Source organism: Elephantulus edwardii, unplaced genomic scaffold (assembly GCF_000299155.1).
Source record: "Elephantulus edwardii isolate Elephantulus edwardi_28Jun2011 unplaced genomic scaffold, EleEdw1.0 scaffold00232, whole genome shotgun sequence".
Classification (NCBI taxonomy): domain Eukaryota; kingdom Metazoa; phylum Chordata; class Mammalia; order Macroscelidea; family Macroscelididae; genus Elephantulus; species Elephantulus edwardii.
Window position 1 is genome coordinate 2,924,691 of NW_006399982.1, and position 5,681 is coordinate 2,930,371.

General features: G+C 39.1%; 1 protein-coding gene and 1 pseudogene across 1 annotated transcript in view; one reads left to right on the forward strand and one right to left on the reverse strand.

Moving 5' to 3' along the window:
- UBE2R2 (ubiquitin-conjugating enzyme E2R 2) overlaps positions 1-5,681 on the forward strand; it is a 107,984-nt gene that overhangs the window by 16,268 nt on the left and 86,035 nt on the right. The window lies entirely within an intron of this gene.
- LOC102854085 overlaps positions 4,641-5,681 on the reverse strand; it is an 11,169-nt pseudogene continuing 10,128 nt past the window's right edge.

The window sequence follows — 5,681 nt, forward strand, 5'->3', positions numbered from 1 at the left end:
TCCACCAATCTTGACCCCACATTTCTCCTCATAGAGCCCAACATCTCTGATAATCTGTTCTGCATATAGCTTGAAAAGGTATGGAGATAGGATGGGTCCCTGGTGTACGCCCTTCCCAGTTTTGAACCATGCAGTGTTCCCTTGCTCTGTTCTGACGACTGCCTCCTGGTCCAAGTATAAGTTTCGCATTAGAGCGATCAAGTGTTCTGGGATTCCCATTCTTCATTACCAAATACCTTTTCCCAGTCTGTGGCTTCCCTTTTTACCCTGTTGGAGAAGTTTTTGGATGTGCATGGGGATTTGATTCTTAGAAGGTCCCATTCATCTATTTTTAATCTTCTCCTGGTTGTAAATCCCTTGGTTTTTAATTTGACTATTGATGTTGCTCCCAGTATCTTCAACTTTCTAAATAACTCTTCTCACTAAAAGTGAATAGTATTAAGTAAGTTTATTTCTTTGGACATGGTTTCTAAGACTGCTGTAAATGAAATTCATTTAACTGGTAAATGACTTTTCTTGCTTGACTAACAAATGGGCCATTCAGAAACCTCTTTTGGCTATAGTCTCATTTTAATTTTATGAAGAAATTCTGTTGTGATAAGAATTCCTATTTTATGCACACCCATGTTTATTGCTTTGTTTGCAGTAGCAAAGAGCTGGAAACAACCCAAGTGCCCATCAACAAACGAATGGCTAGAGAAGCTCTTGTACATTCACACAATAGAAGATACTATGCTGCATTGAAAAACAAGAAACTCATGAAATACTAGCAAAATGGGTGACTCTGGAGGACATTATACTGAGTGAAATAGCTCAGTCCCAAAAGGACAAATATTGCATAGTGCTACTGCTGTAAAAGAAGACTGACATCAGGATGGAGGGAAGACAGAGAAGGAGGGGAGGAATGATGTATACTGCATTGAAACAGATAAGGGAGAGAACTATTTAAAAGAGATATATAACTGGGTATTGTCATGACAGGTCTCCAGAATGAAGGCTGCACAGTGGAGTGGGCCTGAGAGGGATTGGATAACAATGAATGAGTTTTTCTTTTTCTTTTCAAGGAGAAGTGTGAATTGGGGGGAGGAGGTGGGCAGGGAGAAAAGCGCAACAATGAATGACTGGAAACCCTCAGTCTCTATATACTTTCATTAAAATTAATTTTAAAAAGAGAGAAAAAAAGCCCTATTTTAAATTTTTTCTGACCATTGTTTACTTGAAATTAACAACTCTTGTTGAGAGTACAATTTCGTGATATCTCTGTACTGTATTTTAGAATAGTTGTATGTGTCATCAAGTCAGCTATGATTGAAAGCAACCCTATGAACAACAGTTCTGAATTTTGCCCTATTCTTTGTCGTCATGATCTCTGTCTGATAAGCTCAAGCCCATTTTGGTAGTTACTGTCAATTAGAATAATATTGTTATATAATAATGTTAATGCTTTTAATTTGATGATAAAATAAACCATACTCCTTCGCCTTAAAGGTGTCACCTTTGAAGTCCATTTTTCTTTTAATTTGACATATGGGCATAGTTATGACATAATGAGAGTAATAAAAATGTTAAAATAAGATGATATGTATGGCACTCAAAATACTGTTGAATATAATGCATCTTAGCAGTTTGTAATGTGAAGACAGCAGTGTAAAGCCATATACTACTACACATGATCTTTGTTGCAGCAACTCAGGTCTGCTCCTGTATTGTGGAAACAGCCCAGACAATTCATAATGTGTGTGGATATCTTTCAGGAAATCCGTTTATGAATACTGAAATTTGAATTTCACATATCAACATATGTCACAAATATAGTTTGTATTTAACCACTTATCATTTCTAAGAAGTCCTAGTGGTAGAGTCCTTTGGTGGTTAAGCACTTAAGTTGCTAAACCAAAAGGATTTAGACCTAGAATGCAGAAGCTGCTTTATGGAGGAAAGATGTAGCAATCCTATGAATATTCGATCAGTCACTACCATGGATTTGGACTCAACTCCTAGCTGACTCTCTAGTGGGTTTTCAGAGACTCTAAATCTCATGGGAGAAGATTGCCTGTCTTTCTCTTTTAGAACATCTGGTGGATTTGAAGTGCTTTCCTTTGAGTTAGCAGTGCAACTCCTTACCCATTAACTAGGCCACTAGAGCTCCCTCCTGTAAAGATCACAGCCTTGGAAACCCTTGTAGAGTCTCTGGGAGTTGGAATAGACCTGATTACATTGGGATTGCTTATGTATACCCTGTCTAATGTTACTTCTTTTTAATTCCTTCCTGTGGAGAGGAAATAAAGAAAAGATATTATTTCTTTCAGTCTAAAGCACTACCTATAATAGTTCTTATAAAGCAGGCCTGCTTTCACTTTTTGTTTGCCTGAAAAATAATTTTATGTGCTTAATTTTCTGGGGGATATAAAATTCTGGACTAGCTACTGGTACTTTTCCCCCGTTTCTCCAACAAATTTATCATTTCATTGTTTTGTGACTTGCTTAATTTTTTGTGGTAAGTTAGCCATTGATGATGATATTATTGCACTTAAGGTAAAGCCATCTTTTCCTCTCACTGCGTTTAAAATGTTCCTCTGTGGTTTTGTTTTCAACATTGGATTTCAGCAGTCAGGAAGTTAGTGGGCCAATCCAATGTATTGCAAAGGATCTCTTTAAAGTACTAAAAAACATAGATGGCACTTTCAAGATCAAGTGACTCAAGCTGTACTGTTTTCAGGTACTTTATGTGTATGTGAAAGTAAGATACTGAATAAGGAGGACGGATGAATTAATGCCTTTGAATTGTAGAATTGGTGAAGAATATTGAACATAGAATGGACTGCCAAAAGGATACTAAACAAATCTGTCCTGGAAAGAAATGTAGATAGTGTTCCTTAGAAGCAAAAACCAGTACAGTTTTGTTTTACATACATTGGGCATGTTATCAGGGACCAGTATCAGAAGACTATCATGTATGGAAATATAGAGGAGTCAAAGAAAAAGAGGAAACCAAATGAGAGGAATTAACTATGTAAAACTCAGAGTGGGAGTAGCTGAGTCTGTGAGTTCTGCTGGCTTCATAAAGGGGAACTTTCAATAATGTCTGTAGCACCATACAAATAGCTACATAATCAGGCATGCCACCCTACATGCATCTAATTTTACCAATCATTGGGTCTGGTGTCCATTACAAGACTCACAGACTTTACTAACAGTTGTGGGGTTTATTTCGGAAATTGGTTGAGGAGGCAAAGAAGGTCTCACAGTGCAAGTCCACGTTTCGTCCAGCAGTTCTGAGCCAGATTAACAAGGCACAATTGCTAAATTAGTGAAAGTCCAGTTTCAGAGTTTCCTCAGTCATCCAGTGGACTTCCTCTCAGAACAGTTATAAGTCAGCTTTTCCTTCAATCATCCAGCAAACAGAACCTGTAACTGTGGCCTTTATCTCCAGATTTCCTCTGGTTACACCTTGCCATAGTTGCTCCACTGCTGTCCCGCTGTTTTTTTACAGTGTGGAAAGCCCTGTCTCAAATTGGTCCCATAGCTGTTCATGAGTTGTAAGACCTTGTATTCACAGTTAAGATAGCCCAAAGGGGGCTAAATGCAGTGGCTTGTGAAAAATGAATTTTCAAGGGTTCTGACACCGCATACTATGACTGTAACAATGATCGAAAATGGAGCAGAGATGATGAGGAAGACGTTTGGGCATTGATTTTCTCTACTATACATGAGAGCCAACTCAGTGGCACTTAACAGCAACTGTGGTGTCCCTGGATGTGGTTTCTTTTGCATTTATCTAACTTCCTGTTTACTAAGATTAAATCTGAATGTAGATACCTTACATCAATTGTTGGAAAATTCTTAGACATTATTTCTATATATTTGCATATGTATTAGATTTTTTTAAATTATATTTTTGTGTGTCTGTTGTCAAATTGGATCTGATGGAGGAGATTACCCCTCCGTCTCCAGCAGAGCATCTGGTGGTTTTGAACTGCGTGTCTCTGGGATTGCAGTGCAGCTTCTTGCCACTAGGCTACCAGAGCTCCCTTAGATTTTTTTAAAAATTTTTTTAATTTATTTTATTATTTTTTGTGTGTGTACCATCAAATCGGATCTGGCTGGTACAGGAGGAGATTGCCCCTCCTTCTCCAGCAGAGCATCTGGTGGATTTGAACAGCATGCATCTGGGATTGTAGTGCAGCTTCTTGCCACTAGGCTACCAGAGCTCCCTTGAATTTTAAAAATTGTAAACATGGCAATATTTAATACAGTATCTAGTCTAAAATATTTTCATGTTAATGATTTGTTTTACCTGAAATTGAATACACATTAGAGAATTATCAGCAGTGTTTGCTCACATGACAATTGGGGAGCCAGGGCAGGGGGTGGGGCTGACGTAGTACTATCTCAGGAACATCTTTAAAGTAACATTAAAACTTTAATTGTCTCTGCATATCCTCTTTTTTTTTTCGTATTCATGAAACTGAAGATTGACAAAGGAAGTAGCTAGAGCCCCTTCTAATTTATAAGGCTTTTTTTTAAAAAAAGAAAAATCAGTTTAAGATTCTTGGGGAGAGAGTGTCTGTAGTTGAAGACTTTAAACACAAAAACCAAAACGGCAATGAAAAAAAAACCAACCCTGCTGCAAAATAAACTTAATGGAAGAGGGATATGGGACTTGAGTTCATTAGCCAACAGACCTGCTTCGGAGGCAGTTGCCTCATCCAGGCCTTGTTCAGGCAAACTAGCAGTTTGTAGTTGATGACAAAGAGAATGAAGTTCAGCACATATGTGGTGACACACATGAGGAGAAACTCCTTAAAGCACCAAGTACAGAATGTAGGCTAGGTACAGCAAGTCAACAACAGACATGATGGAGGATGTAAGGAGGATCAAGGCAACTGCGCTGGCCTACTTGCCAAGTAATAATTATATAACACAGAAGGCCAAAGACACTATTTGCCTGATTTAATACACCATCCTTTCCAAAAATGGAACCCAGAAGACCAAATCCTCGGTCACTTCTGGAGGTCAGGGCAGCGGAGCACTTCACCCAGGGGCCCAAGTCGCAGAAGGCCCTGTGCTTGGTGTCCCACTCTTTTTGAGCTCCATGTAATCATAGATGGAGAGTAAGATTCCCGTGGCACCCACTGCTACCAGGCTGCCTGCTCCCACTGTGGCACCGACACTCTGAGCAGGACAGTGGGGAGCTGAACCAGCCACCGCTGCTGCCGCCTCCACCCTGTATTATATTTTATAAATTAGATATTTTGACTTTGTTTATGTCTCTTTTTTCTCAATACTGCCTCCCTCCACCCCCATGCTGTTTCTCTTTTTTTTAATTCTTTTGTTGTACCATGGAATGGGATCTGACTGGCAGAGAAAGAAATTCTCTGTCCTCCGGCAGAGCATCTGGTGGATTTGAACCGTGTGACTTCATGATTGCAGTGTAGGTTCTTGCCACTAGACCACCAGAACTCCTGTGCTGCTTCTCTTGATAAATTGTTTTACCCGAATTTGAACAGACTTCATTAATACTGTTTTATGCACTTTCTAGTCTGCTGTTGAATCCGATGCTCAATTTCAGATATTGTATTTTAGGTTTCACTCAGACTCATTGTCATTAAGTCAGAACTCATAGCCAGTTTTCAGGAGCTGTAAATCACATGGGAAGAGATTGCTCATCTTACCCCCCC